Source organism: Lactuca virosa, chromosome 5 (assembly GCF_052849685.1).
Source record: "Lactuca virosa cultivar CGN04683 chromosome 5, Lactuca_virosa_CGN04683_v6, whole genome shotgun sequence".
NCBI classification, from domain to species: Eukaryota; Viridiplantae; Streptophyta; class Magnoliopsida; order Asterales; family Asteraceae; genus Lactuca; species Lactuca virosa.
The window spans coordinates 15,659,695-15,681,235 of NC_136430.1; positions in this window are offsets into that span (position 1 = coordinate 15,659,695).

The window sequence follows — 21,541 nt, forward strand, 5'->3', positions numbered from 1 at the left end:
AGTTACAAAATTTGGGGTTAATATTTTAAAGAATTCCATAACTTGTTCTTAAGTTATGGAACATGGAAAGTTTCATCATAAAACACCATTAATTCCATAAGTTATGGAATCCAAAGGTTATCAAGAATTACAAAACTTGCCCTCAAGTTTTGGAATTTGAGAAAAGTTTTTTATGAAAAAAAGAATTGAATTCTAAAACTCTTGGGTTCATAACTTAAACAATTAATTAAATGGTTTTAATTTTGAGTTTAATAATTGGAATTATGATGTTTTGTTGAATAGTTCAAATTAACTCTTATGGACTTTATTAATAGTTAATTAAAGCGTATAATTAAAAGAGTATTATTAATCCATAAATATATGGTTTGAGTTTAATTAAATTAAAAGTCTAGTTTAATTAATAGATTAAACCACCAAGTATTTTAAATGTCTAAAATACACCCTTATAGTATTATAATATTAAAAGTTTAATATATTATATGTATAAGAGCAAGTCGTCTTACCATTAGTAGGCCTCATTCACGAAGCCGGTCTATAAGGGGGGTATAAGGTTACTGCCTATAAAATGGCAGTTTAATGGGTGTCCACTCTCACTCACCGCTTCCTTGACCGGTGGAGGGTCGTTAGCCGAACAGGTAGGACAAGGACTATAATTCTCCCTTCATTATAAGTATAATGATAAATACTAAGTAACTAAACACTTATAAATTTCCAATCTTAGTTACTTAGGAAAATGTGAATAAGGTGCTAATCCATGAAATTACACTTTGCACTTTGTTAACCTGTTAGTGGAGCGTGTGTGGTTAACCGGCACACTAACCTGGACTTAACAAGGTAGGCAAAGGGTAGCTTAATGTTTATCATAGTATCGTTGGAGCGTGTGTGGTTAACCGGCACATCGATTGAGGGGTAAATATTAAGGGTACCAAGTATAAATGCATGGTTACTTCACACCTTGTTTTGTGATCCTCGACATCCCAGTCACAAAACCTGAAGGGCACACTCAAGATTGAAACATGCCATTGAAAAGTTCAATGAATCTCAAAAGAATCTAGGAGTTTCAAAACCAATTAAAACCTAATAATACATTTCGTTTATCTTGGTGGAAATTGGTGAATCGTCATTCACCTACCTTCAAATATTTTATAGCTTGGATTACGACATCCCTCTTCCAAGTTATAAAATAGTTTTTTGGGTCCTAGCCTTAATATATCATATTGGGTGTTATATTAAGGACTTAAATCAACTTTACGTGAATTTCTCCCATTGTTGATGTCTGGTTTAGACAACAATGATCTTCCCAAACCAAGCTTTCCTAATGAATATGACTTCCCGAGTTTGGCTCATGGAAGTCATACTTCTCTTCCTCCACCTCCTCCAATTATTCTCCCTAACCCACAAGTTCAAGGTCACTCAAGCCCTAATGGCAAGCAAGGTCTATGTGTAATCACATCTTAGAGATGAAGTCACATATTGACAAGACGGGAGAGTTGGGTGTCAAAGTCTTGAGAAAGTTGGATGTTCAATCACTTTCTAAGTCACATAGTGAGTTCCTTTGGGACTACTATGAAACAGACTATGACATGAACCTTAATGATCATATCTATTTGCTTGGTGCTGCTGAATCAACAATGATTTGGAACGATAGTAAAGCAAATTTGATTAGAAGATCAACTTCCCAAAAACTTTATGAACAGTGACAATGGTGACACTGGAAATCCAGAAAAAACATTCTCTTCCCAATGGAAAGGGATTGGCCATAGTCAACCCGGTTGACCAAATGGTAAAGAGAAAGGCTAAGTCTGAGATAGTCCCATTACCAAAGGGTCCATATGTTTATTTTGCCAAAGGAAGGGGCGTTGATTGCAAAGCTGCCAAATTTACCTAAGGATGTTAAAGTCAATAAGTTTGACTCTACATCAGGTAGAACCCATTATCTAACTCTGTTAAGTTCTATTCTGAGATCCTCATTACATGATGTGACTGGGTCACATGTTGATGTTTTAAGAATCAAAGAATAGAGAGAAATCTTAAAGGAAGTATATGCTGATTCTGATCACGAAGGTGGATTTCAATCGCATCAGAATTTTGAGCAGTTGCTTAAGAAGTTATGATATATTGCTAAGGAATAGATAACAACAATTTTCCATGTGGATTGTAAGGATAAGTTTTTCCGCAAAGTTTTAAAATAAAAGAAAGTTGTTTAATTTTATTTATTTGAAGTATCCTTACAATGGCATTTGTGGAAAATTGTTGCTTATATGATTCCACTGACAGCAATATTGGAAAATGGATTTGATTCTTTCATTTGTGGTAGTGTCTAAATTTACCAAATCAGGAAAGTTCCTCATCGCCCAAGTTTCAATTGGACCGAAACTTGGAATCATGCAAGTTGAATAGTATGATGAATGAGAACTTTCAAGCATTGGAAAATGAAGACTAATTACTTGTTCACATGGATGTGTGAGTCAAGTGAAGGACTAAAGGGATCGAGTACACATTCTTGTGCACTGGTCATGTCCACCACAAAGCTCGTTAAGACTATTTGATTTACTAAAGTTTAGTAAATATGGTTATACTTACAAGTTTAAGTATAATTCTGAAACATTGGAAAAGTCTCAATGTATGGCAGAACGAATGGGAAGAATCAAATTAGGCAGAAAGATAAAAGTTTCTCAAATCTGAAAAGATGGGAGAGTACTTTAGTATCATGTTTGTGATCATCTTAATGATTTAGAAATCATATCACAATTAGTCCTCTAAAGGTCATCTTTGTGCATTCTTATGACTAAGAAGAGGAGTCATGAATTGTTGAAATGGTTAGATCAGGAAGATGAGTCATACTTCGTTCCAAAACAATTCTTAGAGTCATACTCCAAGATTGTAACTTGAGTGACATATCTTAAAGAAAGGTTTAAAACACTTGTCAAATGTAAGAGTAAAAGTGTCCTACTCTTGTACATTTGAAATTAGTAAGTTGTGATGTTTTGGATAAAACAAAGACCAACTAAGGCCAATTGTGTGAAGTGTTTGTCTTGATAAAGAATCCGCACTATCTCTTGAATATTTGGCAAGATAGTCTTATATGTCAAGAGGATAGTGGGAGTCTTAAAGATCCTACAAAGAATTTCAAGAACTAATCAAGAATAAAACTTGAGGTTCTTCACTAGCACACGACTTGAGGTTTATAACCTATCGTGTTGACATATTCTGTGCCCATTCCAGTTAAAGTTGGCTTTGCATAGGAGTTCTGAAAGTTCTCAATTGGTTGCATAACAACTTGGAAGCAATGGCAGGCCCTGTACTGCCAGGTGGCAAGAAGTTAAGATTGCATAAGTTCAGTCCATATGAGTTTGGATTTGTCATTATCCTTGTCTTATGACTATGGTTTTGACGATTCACATGGATAAGAACACATACACCATAAAATCTAAGGGTCATAAGGTTTCTCTCCGATTCATGAAAATGATGGTGAGGAAACACCTCCACCAAGTAGATTTGAAGCAGATGGCAAAAGGTCTAAACGATTGAGACTATGATTACGACATCCCTTTTCATAGTTCTGAAATTGTTTAGACACACATGCATGCTATCTAAGGAAAGGTGTATGATTTTGATAAAGTTTTATCAAAGCATCTCGTATCAGAAATCTGAACTTTGGTAAGAAAGTCAATAAAGTATTGATTTCTAGAAGTCCAGTTGATTTCTGAGTACATGTCTAAGCTAGTGGGAGCATAAGTGTTATGCTAATAATCATCATGTTAGTGGGAGCATGATAATTATTGTTAGTGTTGCAAGTTAGCAATGTTAATTATAGAAAACAAAAGTTTCAATTCGTGAGGCTGCAGGGATTGAAAAAGTTGTTTTGCTATAATTAAGGGAGAGGATATACTTCATTTCAGTTCTAAAGGCTTAGATTGAGACCTTAATCATCTTTAGTCAAGAATATATATATGAATTTCATGTTGGATTGGATCAACTTAAGGAAATTCTATATATTGCGTTCTCAAAATTCGATTATGATTACGGCATCCCTCTTCATAGTCAAATTTTGAAAACATGGCAAATAAAAATATTGTAGCAAAAGACTGGTCTAGAATCATGTCTTTATGTGAGACATCATGAATCGTGTACCATTTGCTTTGGGTACAGGATCGATTGCATGTGCTATAATATTTGTCATTTCTAAATTTTTCCAAATGCCTAGAGGCATTAAGAAGGGAAAAGGTCTAGAATTGGATATGACTAAAATGATTAAGCAATTGTTGAGGACAATCTGAGGTTTACCAAAGATTGGTTGCTCAGGGACAGTTGGAAGTATAGTGCTAATTTTGGAAGGACCATATTGACATATTCTGAAAAGAGGCATCTCTTATTCAGAAGTGATAGTCAAAATGAGAATATGGAGTTGTCTTCATAGGTGGAAGTTATATGTGTAAGATTAGAAAACTTAATGCAAGAAGCATGTCCAAAGCAATGTACTTTGAATATGAGACTTAGTTTCCATGGAGTTGATCTCCATTGGAATACCTTATAATGACTGTTGACAAGTCTTTGTGACTTTGTACATATTCATTACAGGAGGGTCAGTGCATATAAGTTTAAAATCTAAACAGATTTCGATAAATGATAGGAATTTGAAATTCTCACATTTTTCGATAAGGATTTGGGAGTGTGAAATTAGAATCATTGAAATTATGTTCAATTGGTTTATTTCACAAAGTAAGGATCATAGACAAACATAGAGTGCATACTTGGTGTATGGCAAAGCTATTGTTTAAGAAAAACATAGTGTACATGCTTGGAGCATGGGACAACTAGTGTTTTTAATTCAAGTATAAAGTTGATAAAACCGAAACAATGAATAATGAGTAATCAGTATGGTGATAAATAAAAGTGTTTATTTATATTCATAGGGTTTGATACCATATTTGATTCATTTATTCTTGTGTTTCACTTTGCATGTTTTGACTTCCAGAATAACTAAGTCGCTCTTCCTGAATGATTAAGTTATTCAAACCATCCACAGTCGGTCATATGTTGGAAGTAGATATGAATCAAGACTGTCATGGGTTGGTTTGTAGAGGTCCAAGTTGGTGGACAACGTGGTGCTACAACACTCATGAGTGCTCATAAGTTCTGAGTATTGGATTCAACCCGCGCTCATTTGAATCACTTCATGGATTTTATCACGAGTGATCATGAGACGATAATATCTTATATTCTTCAAACCTAGAGATATGAGTTGTTACTATGAGTTGGTTATACATTGATTGCACGAAAACGCATTTGGTAACTCGATGTTATAAAACGTGCCTTTGTATATGATTCAACAAGTAGTAGAACAAGCCATATGAGTCGAAGTTTATCCATTCCTTTTACCTTCGGGATAAAAGCGATATCTGTGGGCCCCTCGATGATTTAGCGATGACACATGTGAGTGCTTGGCCAAGCCAGGACTGATTTGATTTGTTCAATCAGTCAGTCATCATAAATCGAAAATCGGGAAACAACAAACAGACAGAGATAATGATTATAATCCATGTCTCAGTCCATATGATATCTACAATGGAGGAATATATGATCCCTTATCTAATGGACAAGTCATTGACAAGGTCAGAGTTCGACAACGGCTTTAAGAGCTACGATTGCCAGTTAGGTTTTGAAGTCATACTCAATAATAGTTTTAGACTTATCCAAGTGGGAGACTGTTGGATTAATGTCTAAGTCCATAACTATATTTGGTATGTACTTGACCCGACCCGGCATGGTCCATTTGGGTTGCACTTCACCGGCACAATTTATATGGATAGTCTTTTGAGAATAGTATATTTATGATTTATATTAATATATTATAAGTTCTAATATATTAATATGGAATCATATTATTTAATTAGTATTGATCAAGAATTAATTTAGAATTAATTAAGTGATCAAAAAGAACTAATTAAATATGGACTCTTATATATATGGAATGGGCCAAGTTCATTTAGGTTGGGCTAAGCTTTCATGGATGGTCCATGGAGCTTTTAACCCATGGATCCTATGTAAATGAAAGGTCATGGGTATTAGGGTTTACATGGATGTAACCCTAATCCTCCATAATATATAAAGGGGTCCTTGGCTCACAAAATTGGCACAAGTGTGTGAAAATAAGAGTGGGTCGATTTTAGTGTGCATACATATTCTCTCAAGTTCTTCCAAGGTGTTTTGGTGATTTGTGATTCCATTTGAGGCTTCCACACTATTGGGGCTAAGCTCTTAAAGCTTGAAGACATCAAGCTACATCAAAAGGTATGTCATCTAACTAGAACTTTGTAGTATAGGTGCTTCATAATATGCTAGTTAGGATGAAACCTTGGAATAGTTAATATTTGCATGTATAATAGAGAAAACATAGATCCAAGGTTTATAGGGTTGCATGTACACCATAGGAGTGTTAGAATGCTCAAAACCCAACAACTCCAACGTCGCGGTCGCCATCATCCTCAACATCTTGCCCATCCTGACCAACATCACCTTCGATCACCTGCATAATTTCATCTCCTCGAATCACCATACCCTCTGGGGTACCTTCTGAACCAGAGAAAGAACACAACTCCCGGAGGCCCCCAATATCCAAATCTCCCAAACCCAATAAAGATGCATGATCCATACTCGCAAACGACAGCATAGCATCATTCATGCTAACCACTGGACCAATGGAGGAAAGACAAGCACCAGCATCATTAGACCCAGCTCCAGCGGTCACTTTCTGAACGGATTAAATTCCAGCCACAAATGCGGCGTGTCGAATTAGACTTATAGCATTTGTGAAATCCGGATGCTCAATCAACTTATCCACAATAAGAACGACACCCACACGTACTAACCAATCCAAATCCCGACGAAAAGCACCCACATCCGCTTGCAAAGAAGAGATTAACTTGTCACGATCAGCAGCATCTCGCTCAAGACTCTCAATTTGAATCATTAAACCTTCATTCACTTGAGAGTAAGGGAGTCAACCTTGGCCTCTAAAGCGGCTCTAGCTTCGTCAAGGATAGCCTTCTCAGATACAAGGAGCTGACACTTTTGTTAGAAAGGTGGAGGTCTTCACCAAGCTCGCTAACGCGACGCTCCAGCCCCACCACGCGCGACTCGCATGTGGCGTGGGTGGCCTCCATTCCGCTGAGAGAATGGATGTGTCTTGAGCCGGCAACAAGGTAAAACATGGCTTGCGCTGCGGCGTAAGCCATATTATGGGCAAGAGCAGGGTTACCCATGGCCTCCATGTCACTAACTGCAGCGGGAGGAAAAGCATGGCGAGAGAACTCCAGAGCATTGGCACGAACAGATAACCGAGAATCATTGTGAAGATTCCAAGAAGGGGCAAAGACAGGGGGCCTGGCGGAACTCTCCCCAGTAACACCGCCCAGAGGGGGTGACGCCTGGCCGGGATCGCTAGAGTCCTTGACGGGGGAAAGCTTCGAAGGAAGAAACAGAACACTTGGAACATGTATAGGTGAGACAAACGAAACAACGGGCTGATCACACGCCCCATGGATCCCCTCGGACTGTTGCGCGTCGTCATCGGGGATCACAACCACGCCGGTCGGCATGGAAGCCATAGAACTCAACAGGCGGGAAAAGCTACGCCTGGTCTGAATTCTTTTGGCGACATTAGGTGCGCCGGTAAACGGTTCACCCATGGCCAAGACGACTTTCCTCTTCGCCTACATACGCCGAGCGTCAGCGATGATACCCTCTTTGCTATCCTCGCTACTCTCCATGGAAGAGGAGAAGGTACTTCCCAGAGGCATGACAGCAGAAATAGGGCGAGCATGGAAGGGATTCGTCTCCGACGCCGACTCGCCTGTAGGAGAAGTAGAAGGAGCAGTTGTCAAAGCAAGCTGGACCAACCGGTGGGGCGAAGGGAGCCGGTCAACTAGATCCACCTCGCGGTACTCCAGCTTGCCCCGGTAGCGTTTCCGTAGAACTTCATCCATAGACAAAGGGGATTCAGCACCTGGGAAGGACAGAACGCAAAGTATCAGTCACCTAAAAAAAAAAGAGAAGAGGGAGAAGGAAAAGAGGAAAGGAGAAAGCCAAGCAGAGCACTTACCGTCAACGTTGCAAAAGAACGCCGCCATTTTGCCACGACGCCTCCAAGAAGGACTCATTCCTACACCAGAAAGGAGAGCCTCAGAGTAGTCCTCAGGAGATACTTGGACACTCTTTAAGTAATCAGCAACGCCCTGATTGTGGGGGAAAAGCTTGGGGATGGTATCAGCAAAAGTATTGGCACGATACCGACCGCTCCCAACCAGTTCTTGATTCACCCATAGCCACTTATCCTGCCAGCTCTTGGGGGTTCGTCCGTCGGGAACTAGAGCATGTCCTCCTCGCCGGACTGAAAAGGTGCATTTATCTCCGGTGACACAGAATCTGAAGAAGTACTTAAAAACAAAATAATCGGGAAGATAGCCATTGGCCCTACAGATCATCTCGAATGCTACCACTTTGTTAACAGCATTTGGGGTCAGCATCTGCAAGCTACAACCATCCTTCTGGAGAACTTCTTCCTGAAAGTCCGTCAATGGGAAACGAATGCCAGCGTCTAGGGTTTTCAAATAAACCCCGATTTTGCCAGAAGGGGGGGGGGATGAGATGCTAGAGCCCGGAGAAGGAAATTCCACGCCCTCCACAGAAGATAAACCATATGAAATTTCAAGCTGGTGGCATTCAGCGGCGGAGGGAAGGATACCAGGAAGACTCGCCATAGAGGAGGAGAGAAAAGAAAAACACAGAGAAAGGAAGACAAAGAAGGATAAGGGAAGAGTGAAGGCAAAAAGGAAACCCTATAAGCATTTTTATAAAGGAACGGAAAGGGAGGGGCATTTAAAATGTCTGACACGATGACGTAACTGCCAGCCATCATACGCAGTCACGTCGCCATTAAGGGCGGAACGGAAGGTAAAGAAAAACCAACACGTGTAAGCTAATTAAGCCCGGAACGCCGTAACTAGCGCTGCAACACTACGGCTACCGGACTGGGGGACTTGATGACGTGCCTAAGACGGCACGACAGAATCGCGCCTAACCAGAGCGCCGAGCATTCTGGCCGGGCTAAGCCCAGCGGGCTCAGCGCCCGCCAGCGCCTCTGGGAACATAATGCCCAGGCGAGGGGCTCGCGCCTGCCAAAAAACGCTCCCAGCTCCAGGACAAAAGAGTCAATCAGGGGACAAATAGCGGATCAGGCCATTACCGCTAGAGCCAATAAGAGCGCTCTAACGGTTGAGGATGCACGATCCTCCAATCAGCGCCTCTGATCTTGTCTCCCCCAAAAAGTGATCCTGTCCAGTACGAACTGGGCAAGAGCGCTAGGTATAAAAGGATGCACCCTCGGACTCACAAGGTAAGCTCTTCTCTCCAAAAGAAGACACCAAAAACCCTAGATACTTTCTAACTTGACCGTCAGAGCGTTCTTCCGGGAGCACCCTCCCGGGAAACGGCTGGCAGCCTCTCTTTCTTGTGATCTTGCAGAGGCAACGAGGAACCCAATTCACAAGTGTTAATCCGGCGGAAGCCCAGGTCACATCAACCACCATAGTGCATTCTTGCAAGGAAGGAAGAAAGATTCAAGCTAGGCTGCTTAGAGGGGGCTCGGAACTTCTTCTATTTCATCAAGGGCTTCTGTTTGAGGTATGAATCCATGCCTATTTTCGTGTATTTAGTAGATTTATGGGATCTAGGGTTTCTTTACCCTTTCTTTAGTTGGATTATGGAGCATTTGAAGTCCCATTGAGGAATAGACTTTAGATCTGGACCTTGAGAGGTCCAGAGTGTCCCAACAACCAAGCTTTATGATGTTACATGAGGGTATTGAGCCTAGGACTCCATTTTTAGAGCTATTTCATCAAATAGAGCTATATGTGAGATGCATGGACGTAAAGTTCAGACCTTTACGTGACTTTAGGGTGTTAGAAGGTCAGATCTATAGATTAGAAAAACAGATCTGACCTCAGAAGGTCGTTTGAGCATTCTCATGGAAGAAACTCGCCGAGTCCATGAGCGGACTCGACGAGTCGGATCGTGTTGCACCACGATTCGTGATCAGTGGTAACCCATCGAGAGAAAGGTTAACTCGACGAGTCGAGTGAGGCCTTAGGAGGATTCAGAGGACACGCATGGACTCGCCGAGTCACCCGAGTGCACTCGACGAGTCTGGTCAAAGTTGGACCGTTGACTGGGCTTGACTTTTAGGGTTTGGTCAACATTTGGACATTGGACCATTGGAGGGGTAAAATGGCCTTTTCCCCTTCTGAGAGAATATAGGGAGGGACTAGTCTAGCCTTTGAGAGCCGTATTAATTAGAGATAATTACTTTATGTGATTAGGCGGAGGATAGATCAGATATTCGAGTTCGAGACTTTCCGAGATTACCCGAGGTGAGTCTGCTCACTATACATTACCGAGAGTGGTAACTATGTGCAGACCGGAGGGTCTTATGTGTTATGTGTATGTTGAGTTTATGTGCATTGTGATATATGTATGCTATGTGTTATATAGACCGGACCGGAGGGTCCTACGATTTAGACCGGACCAGAGGGTCCAACGATTTAGACCGGACCAGAGGGTCCAACGAGCTAGACCGGACTGGAGGGTCCAACGAGCTACGGGACTGGAGGGTCCCGCTGAGACACATTGACCGGAGGGTCATACCGAGTTATAGCCTCGAGTGGCTTATGTGTTGTATGTGGTATTTTGGGGAACTCACTAAGCATTTATGCTTACCGTGTTATGTGATATGTGTTTCAGGTACCAGCGAGGATCGCGGGAAGGTGCCGGCATGATTTGTACACACTGGCAGAGGATTATGTTTTGAGATTCTGGGATTTTTTTTGTGATGACATTTGATACATGAGATTTTGAGAATATTATATGAGTTTTATTATGTTTGAAAAATGAAAAATTGTTTTAAAATTTACGTCGTTACAAGTTGGTATCAGAGCCTTGGTTTGAGGGATTCGGATGCACCTTCGGGCGTATCTGAACTCAAACTGAGGATTTGAGAAAATTTTTCATAAAAGAAACAATTTTTCTATAAAGAGAAAAATATTTTGAGAAACACAGAACAGAGCAGTGTGTACGATCAGCCAGCGCCCGAACGGTGATTTCCCAAAATACCCTTACATTATCTGTTATGAGATATTATGTGATATGCTATGCATGCTAGAGTAAGCTAGGTATTCATAGTTAGGACTAGAGTGGGCCTGATTTGTGATGCCTTAGCCTAGGAGTTACCGCTACTATGAGATACTTCGAGAGTGAGTAGGTAGCAGCTTATGAGTGGTCTACTGGAGGGTAGCCTGAGTTTAGTGAGATATAGAGTAATTGTGATCTGGGATCCTAGGAGGAGGACTTGGGGTGAATACCGATGCGTTGTGGAAGGTAGTATAGGGCCCGTACTACTGGAAACACCGGATCGGTGAGGAGTCCAAGTAAGAATCCTTAGGGTACTAAAGAACAAGTAGGGTTGAGTATCGAGTGCGAGTATACTCGAGCGAGTCTCTGATTTGTTTTGTATTGTATTTCAGAGACATCATGGTTGGGACGCGCCACCACCCAGGAGGCAGTGGTACCAGTGGTACCAGTGATGAGGAGATCCGTAGATTGATTCACGAGGAGGTCGCCGCAGCCATACGAGCGAAGATTCCTGAGATGTTTGGGTCTATCAAGACCACTTTGATTGAGACGTTTGATGAACGGTATGCTTCTCTTACCGAGGCTGCCGTTGCTGCAGCCACCGCAGCCGTCGCTGCTGCCAGGCCACAGGGGTATGACTCGTTGCTGTACCGAGAGTTCAGCAACACGAAGCCACCAGAGTTTGATGGGACTCAGGATCCGATAGCCGCGATGAGGTGGATCTCTGACATTGAGGGTTGCTTCTACACCTGTTCTTGTCCGGAGCATCTGAGAGTATGGTTCGTACTGAACCAACTTCGCTTGGGAGCGAAGGACTGGTGGAAGTTTGTTACGGAAGACTTCACTCCTGCAGAGATTACAGCGGTGACCTGGGAGAGGTTCACCACCATGTTCCGAGATGAGTATGTTCCCCCGGTGGAGAGGGAACAATTGGCGCATGAGTTCTTGTCCCTCAAGCAGGGGACGGAGTCCGTGATTGTGATTACACGAATTTTTCATGAGAGGGCGTTGTTTTGCCCTGAGCATGTGTCTACCGACCAGGCACGTATGAGCCGATATCTGAGCATACTGAGGAGGTACATTCGTGAGTTCATGGCGAACTCGACATACCAGACATTTGCCGAGCTCCAGGAGAATGCCCGGAAGAGGGAGATTGAGCTAGAGACTCAGGCCAGGGAGGAGGCCGAGTCTCAGAGGAGGGATAGGCGGCCGGTACAGTCTCAGCTGGCAGCCAAGCGGGCAAAGCCCGCTGATTCGAGATCTGGAGGTCCGAAGGGCCGCACTTGCGAGAAGTGCGGCAAGAGCCATGATGGGACGTGCAGAGCGGGTGTGTGCTACAAGTGTGGGAAGGAGGGGAATATCGCGAGGGATTCCCCCAAGGGATTTTCGGTTTGCTTTAACTGCAACCAGACAGGCCATCGGAAGGCCGAGTGCCCACGATTACTTCAGGGATCAACACAAGGATCTGCACCTGCTGCTAGAGCTACCGAGGTCCAGCCAGCGAAGGCCGAGGCACCGAAGGCTCGCGGGAGAGCCTTTCAGTTGACAGTGGAGGAGGTCCGCGCAGCGCCTGATGTCATGGCTGGTACTTTTCTTGTGAGTTCTGTACCTGCTTTGGTGTTATTTGACTCGGGTGCGAGTCGATCTTTCGTGTCGTTAGCGTTTAGCCAGCACATCAGTACCCGACGAGAGGCGTTGAGCCGACCTCTATGAGTTTCCATAGCTGAAGAGCGATCGGTTTATGCTACTGATGTGATTCAAGGATGTGTACTCGAGATTTTCGGTGTTGAGTTCCCGATAGATCTGGTACCGATTGCGATGGGTGATGTCTGTGTCATCGTGGGCATGGACTGGTTGAGCCGATTTGGAGCTGTTATAGACTACGAGCGGCAGTTGCTGACCATACGAGACCCTAGTGGGGGAGTACTTACGGTGTATGGCGAGGGTACCCGGTCTAGGTCAGCATTTTGTTTGGCTGCCAGAGCGAGACAGAGTCTACAGCAGGGCTGTAGAGGGTTTGTAGCCTATGTGATGGATACACGAGTTGCCGCAGGGAGGACGAGTTTTGTCGGTGAGGTACCGATAGTGTGAGAGTTTCCGGATGTTTTCCCCGAGGAGTTGCCGGGTGTGCCTCCCGAGAGGCAGGTGGAGTTCCGCATCGATTTGGTTCTGGGGGCAGCACCTATTGCCAAGGCACCCTATCGCCTTGCGCCATCAGAGATGCAGGAGTTATCCTCACAGCTTCAGGAGCTGTTGGGGAAAGGATTCATCCGACCGAGTAGCTCGCCGTGGGGAGCACCGATCCTTTTTGTCAAGAAAAAGGATGGTTCACACCGGATGTGCATCGATTACCGGGAGTTGAACAAGCTAACGGTCAAGAACCGTTATCCATTGCCGAGGATCGACGATCTGTTCGATCAGTTGCAGGGCGCGTCTTGGTTTTCCAAGATAGATTTGAGGTCTGGATATCACCAGATGAGGGTGCGTGACGAGGATATCCAGAAGACGATGTTCAGGACTCGTTATGGGCATTACGAGTTCGTGGTGATGCCTTTTGGGCTCACCAATGCACCAGCGACGTTCATGGACCTTATGAATCGAGTATGCAGGCCGATGTTGGATCGATCGCTGATTGTGTTCATCGAAGAAATTCTAGTGTATTCGAGGACCAGAGAGCAACATTAGGAGCACCTGAGGGAGATCCTTGGAGTATTGAGATCGGAGAGGCTTTATGCCAAATTCTCCAAGTGTGATTTCTGGTTACGAGAGGTCCAGTTCTTGGGACATCTCGTTAATCAGAATGGGATATTGGTCGATCCGGCCAAGATTGAGGCTGTCATGAGTTGGGAGGTGCCGAGTGTTGGATTAGTGTCTAAGTCCATAACTATAATTGGTATATACTTGACCCGACCCGGCATGGTCCATTTGGGTTGCATGGCATCGGAACATTTGGGTAGACCTTTTAATGAGAAGAAGAAATTTGTGACATATTAATATATTATAAGTTCTAATATATTAATATGAAATCATATTATTTAATTAGTATTGATCTAGAATTAATTTGGAATTAATTTAGTGATCAAAAGAGACTAAATAAATATATGGGGATTGATTGTGTAAATCATAGATTCTTATATATGTGGGCTCATGATCCATGATTCCTTATGTTGGGTTTAACCCATGTGGTGGCCCATGGATACTCCATGGAGGTTAAAACCCATGGAGCATAAGGAATGGGTTAAGTCATGGGTTACATGGTGTAACCCTAATGTGCACACTATATAAAGACCCCATTGTTGGTGAAATCAGCACTAGTGTATTACATAGAGGGCAAGCCGATTTCATAGAGATATAAGACTAATATCTTCTCTCATGGTTATTCCAAATGTTCATGGTGTTGTGTGAACCATTTGAGGTGTCACACTTGGGGCACTAGGCTCTTGAGCTCCATGGAATCAAGCACCAAAAGGAGGTATGTATTTCTACTAGTTTTTATATTACTTGTACTTCATAATATGCTAGTTAGGATAAATACCTTGGAAAATTGATATTTGCATGTATAATAGAGAAAACATAGATCCAAGGTATTTAGGGTTGCATGTACACCATAGGAGTGTTAGAATGCTCAAAACCCAACAGTGGTATCAGAGCCTGGTTTGTTTTCTTGTTATACTTGCTTATACTGCTTGAAAATCGAAGTTTTGTGCTGTCTGAAGAGGGGACTCGACGAGTCCATTAAGGGACTCGACGAGTCCAAGACAAAATGCATCCAACTCGCCGAGTTGGTTCGTGCACTCGACGAGTTGGACCCCCAAACAGCATATCTTCGAGTTTTGGTGCTGGAATTGGTCTAGAATCATTACCTTTGACTGTTTTGGACTTATACAACCTATTTTTAATGTGGTAATGATTGTGTTAAACCAATTTCAATGCTATAATCAAAGTTTCAAGTTTATATATGTTTATGTAATTCTTGAAAATTGTTGATTGTGAATGTTCATGCTTATGAGTTTTGGTAGATCATAGGAATTATGTGCAAATTGTTTGTTATTATAATTCTTGATCTCAATGAAATTGTAAGGAGTCCATAACTTGTCCTCAAATTATGGATTACCAAAAGTTTTTTATGTTTCCTTGATTTATGAGTTAGTTTAGATTAATGAAAAAAAATTGTGTTTTAGTTGTTTTTGATCCAAATTAATCTAAAAGGAGTTCATAAAATATGTTTTTGTAACTTGTCTTCAAGTCACATGAAAAGTCATATTTATGAATCTTAAAACTCATAAAAGTGTCATAGGTTACATTAAAGTGAAGAGTCTTTTTCATTAAATAGTATTATGAATCCATAACTTGTCCTCAAGTTATGGATGTTAAAGATTCACTTCTTTAAAAGATGTCATTAAAAGATAAGGAGTTACATAAAAATGAAGAGTCTTCATTTTAATGTACATAAAACTCATAAGTTATGAAATGAAAAGTCTTGAAGAGTTTCAAAACTTGCCCTCAAGTTTTGGAATTTGTAAAGTTACTCTTCATGTATACTTTAATTCCAAAATTGAACTCTTACAATTTTAAAAGTTAAAATTCAAACTTTATGGACTTCATTAAATTAATTAAAGTGTTTAATTAAAAGAATTAATAATTCCATAAAGACATGATTTAAGTTTAATTAAATTAAGAGTATAGTTTAATTAATAGATTAAACCACCAAGTATTTTAAATGTTTAAAATACACCCTTATACTATTATTATAATTTTAATTATATAGATATGTATAAGATAAAGTCAATCTTACCATTAGTAGGCCTCATTCACGAAGCCGGTCTATAAGGGGGGTATAAGGTTACTGCCTATAAAATGGCAACTTAATGGGTGTCCACTCTCACCCACCGCTTCCTTGATCGGTGGAGGGTCGTTATCCGAACGGGTAGGACAAGGACTTATAAATTCTCATTAAAAGTATAATGATAATACTAAAGTAACTAAACTTTATTGAATTCCCAATCTTAGTTATTTTAGGAAAATGTGAATAAGGTGCTAATCCATGAAATTACACTTTACACTTTGTTTAAGTCGTTAGTGGAGCGTGTGTGGTTAACCGACACACTAACTTGAACTTAACAAGGTAGGTAAAGGGTGACTTAATGTTTATCATAGTATCGATGGAGCGTGTGTGGTTAACCGGCACATCGATTGAGGGGTAATACATTAAGGGTACCAAGTAATTTGCATGGTTACTTCACACCTTGTTTTGTGATCCTCGGCATCCCAATCACAAAACTTGAAGGGCACACTCGAGATTGAAACATGCCATTGAAGAAAGTTCAATGAATCTCAAAGAATCTAGGAGTTTCTAAACCAATTAAAACCTAATTAAATATTTCGTTTTTCATGGTGGAAATTGGTGAATCGTCATTCACCTACCTTCAAATATCTTATAGATTAGATTACGACATCCCTCTTCTAAGTTATAAAATATTGTGTTGGGTCCTAGCCTTAATATTACATTTGGGTGTTTTGTTAAGGACTATCTCTATATCTAATCTAATCTATTCCCTCTTCTTTTCAGATGTCTTCCAATAACAATGCTTCTGGCTCAAACCCTACTAGCTCCTTCTCTCTCATGAATCTTTGTGGGAGAGTCATCTTTGATGGGTCCAACTTTACAGATTGGATCAGAAACATCAGGATGGTCACTCGGTATGAGAACAAAGAATATGTTCTCGACAAGGAGCTGAAGGTACCCGAGCCAACTGCTACTCCTGAAGAGCTTGCTGAATATGAGGTACATGAAAGAGATGTTATAAAAGTGGCATGCATCATGATGGCCACCATGACAGCCGAGCTCCAAAAGTCCTATGAGGACTATTATCCTTTTGAGATGCACCAGGACTTGATGGACCGCTACCATCAAAGTGCTCGTCAAGAGCGATATGAAATAATCTCCTCCATGATAACAACCCGAATGAAGGATGGTATGTGGACCGTTTACTGAAGCTGAATGTGAACTTCCCTGAGGAGTTAGAAATAGACATCATTTTGCACTCCTTGCCATCGTGTTATGATCAATTCCGCATGACATATCACATGAACAAGGAAGAAGTGACCCTCAGCAAACTTCAAGGACTCTTAAAGACCGCCAAAAGTGGTCTAAAGGGTAAGTCGGTTGTTACTACTCCTACTCCTACTCCAACTGCGGCCAATGTCTTGGCAATCGGGCATGGCAAAGGGAAGAAGAGAAAGAACCCTTCTAAGGGTACCAAGGGTAAGACCCTTGAAGGCTCCTCTTCAAGCAAAACCAAGAAAGGTTTTGTCACTCCTTCTGCTAACCCTAATGAGGCTGAATGCTTCTATTGCCATGAAAAGTCGCACTGGAAGCGAAACTGCCCAAAGTACCAGCAAGATTTGAAGGATGGGAAAGTAAAACCCAACCATGCAGGTATATACACTATATTGTCTAATAACTCACCTCATTCTAAGTCTTGGGTCCTTGATACAGGTTGTGGTATTCACATATGTTGTGATTTGCAGGGACTAAAAAGAAGTGAGAATGTGGAGCAGGGAAAGATAAACTTGATCATGGGAAACAGGAAAGCTTCACTTGTCACCAAGATAGGAGTTTATTCCTTAGTGCTAAATAGTGGGTTTACATTATATTTGAATAAATGTTATTATTCGCCAGAAATGGCAAGAAATGTTATTTCCTTTCATGCATTGTATAAACAAGGTTTTACCTTTTATTTTGATAATAATAATGGTAGTATTGATGCTTTCTTTAATAATGTTCTTTATTTTAAAGCATTACCTTGTGATGGCGTGTATGAAACTGTATCTGTTGTAGATAATCTAGGAAATAATGTATTGTGTATTAACTCTTCCACTAGCTTAGATAAAGCATCCTTATGGCATTGTCGTCTTGGACATGTAAGCAAGAAACGCATAGGCCAACTCCAAAAGGATGGAGTCTTGGAGTCATTTGACCTAAAGTCAGATGATAGTTGTGAATCTTGTTTGCTTGGTAAAATGACAAAGTCACCTTTTACTGGCACTTGTGCTAGGGGTGAAGGTTTGTTGGACCTCATACACACGGATGTGTGTGGACCCTTCAGAACCGCCACAAGAGATGCTAATCGGTTCTATGTGACTTTTACTGATGATTTTAGTAGATATGGATATGTCTACCTAATCAAGCATTAGTCAGAAACCTTTGAGAAATTCAAAGAGTTTAAGCAAGAAGTGGGGCTTCGATCCGATCGTGGTGGTGAGTATCTTAGTACTGAGTTCCTTGACTATCTTAAGGAATGTGGGATGGTCTCACAATTGACACCTCCTAGGACACCACAGTTGAATGGTGTAGCTGAGAGGCGCAATCGGACCTTGTTGGACATGGTTCGTTCCATGATGAGTCGAGCTTCGCTGCCAATCTCATTTTGGGGGTATGCCTTAGAGACTGCCGCCCATATCCTTAATCTAGTCCCTACAAAGAAGGTTGCCAAAACACCTCACGAGGTGTGGACTGGAAAAGTTCCCAATCTAGACCACATCAAGATTTGGGGGTGCGAGGCTTTCGTGAGACGCGAGACTCACGATAAGCTCGAACCCCGAAGCGAAAGGTGTATTTTCATTGGCTACCCACAGAAATCCTTTGGTTGCATCTTCTACAGACCTAGTGATAATGTGGTCTTTGTAGCAAGAAGAGGATTCTTTCGAGAGAGAGAATTCATGAGCCAAGGAGACAGTGGGAGGCAAATTGACCTTGAGGAAATTCAAGAGTCAAGTGGTGAAGGAACCTCAAACCCTAGCCCTCAACCTGAGGAGGAAACTCCTGTTGAGCCGACTGAAGAATCTATACCTCTGAGGCGTTCCACCAGAGTTAGGAATGCACCTGAGCATTATTATGATGGGTTTTTGCGCATTCTAACACTCCTAAGTGTACATGCAACCCTAAATACCTTGGATCTATGTTTTCTCTATTATACATGCAATTATGAACTTTCCAAGGTATTACCTTATCTAGCATACAATACTTGATACTTGGGTAATCAAATGGATAGAATACATACCTTTGTTTGATGTAGCTTGTCTCCATGAAGCTTGAGTGCCTAGTGCCCCAAGTGTGACACCTCAAATGGTTCACACAACACCAAATGCACATGGAATGACTTGAGAGAAATGGAACACTCCTTGAAATCGTCTAGCCCTCATATTCACACATTAGTGCACGATTTCTTGAGCCATGGGATTCTTTTATATGGTGGCTATTAGGGTTACACCATGTAACTCATAACTTTACCCATTCCTTATGCTCCATGGATTTTAACCTCCATGGAGTATCCATGGGTCACCCCATGGACTTAGTCCAACATAAGGAATCTTGGATCACAAGCCCACATATATAAGAATGAATGATTTACACAATCAACCCATATATTTAATTAGTCTCCTTTTGATCACTTAATTAATTCCAAATTAATTCTTGATCAATACTAATTAAATAACCTTATTAATATATTAGAACTTATAATATATTAACCAACCTTAAGTGTTATTTCTCTCATTATAGTCTATCCAAATGCATGATGCCATGCAACCCAAATGGACCATGCCGGGTCGGGTCAAGTCTTACCAATTATAGTTATGGACTTAGACATTAATCCAACAGTCTCCCACTTGGATAAGTCTAAAACTATTATTGCGTATGACTTCAGGAACCGATCAGTAATCGTAGCTCTCAAAAGCTTCTGTCGAACTCTGACCTTGTCGATGAACTCTGACCTTTGTCAATGACTTGTCCATTAGATAAGGGATCATATATTCCTCCATTCTAGATATCATATGGACTGAGACATGGATTATCAATCATTCTCTCTGTCCATTTGTTGTTTCCCGATTTCCGATTCATGATGACTGACTGATTGAACAAATCAAATCAGTCCTGGCTTGGCCAAGCACTCACATGTATCATCTTTAAATCATCGAGGGGCCCACATATATCGCTTTTATCCCGAAGGTAAAAGGAATGGATAAACTTCGACTCATATGGCTTGTTCTACTACTTGTTGAATCATACACAAAGGCACGTTTTATAACATCGAGTTACCAATGCGTTTTTGTGCAATCAATGTATAACCAACTCATAGTAACAACTCATATCTCTAGGTTTGAAGAATATAAGATATTATCGTCTCATGATCACTCGTGATAAAATCCATGAAGTGATTCAAATAAGCGTGGGTTGAATCCAATACTCAGAACTTATGAGCACTCATGAGTGTTGTAGCACCACTTTGTCCACCAACTTGGACCTCTACAAACCAACCCATGACAGTCGTGATTCATATCTACTTCCAACATATGACCGACTGTGGATGGTTTGAATAACTTAATCATTCAGGAAGAGCGACTTAGTTATTCTGGAAGTCAAAACATGCAAAGCGAAACACAAGAATAAATGAATCAAATATGGTATCAAACCCTATGAATATAAATAAACACTTTTATTTATCACCATACTGATTACTCATTATTCATTGTTTCGGTTTTATCAACTTTATACTTGAATTAAAAACACTAGTTGTCCCATGCTCCAAGCATGTACACTATGTTTTTCTTAAACAATAGCTTTGCCATACACCAAGTATGCACTCTATGTTTGTCTATGATCCTTACTTTGTGAAATAAACCAATTGAACATAATTTCAATGATTCTAATTTCACACTCCCAAATCCTTATCGAAAAATGTGAGAATTTCAAATTCCTATCATTTATCGAAATCTGTTTAGATTTTAAACTTATATGCACTGACCCTCCTGTAATGAATATGTACAAAGTCACAAAGACTTGTCAACAGTCATTATAAGGTATTTCAATGGATATCAATTCCATGGAAACTAAGTCTCATATTCAAAGTACATTGCTTTGGACATGCTTTTTGCATTAAGTTTTCTAATCTTACACAGATAACTTCCACCTATGGAGACAACTCCATATTCTCATTTTGACTATCACTTCTGAATAAGAGATGCCTCTTTTCAGAATATGTCAATATGGTCCTTCCAAAAATTAACACTATACTTCCAACTGTCCCTGAGCAACCAATCTTTGGTAAACCTCAGATTGTCCTCGACAATTGCTTAATCATTTTAGTCATATCCAATTCTAGACCTTTTCCCTTCTTAATGTCTCTGGGTATTTTGAAAAATTTAGAAATGACAAATATTATAGCACATGCAATCGATCATGTACCCAAAGCAAATGGTACACGATTCATGATGTCTCACATAAAGACATGATTCTAGACCAGTCTTTTGCTACAATATTTTTATTTGCCATGTTTTCAAAATTTGACTATGA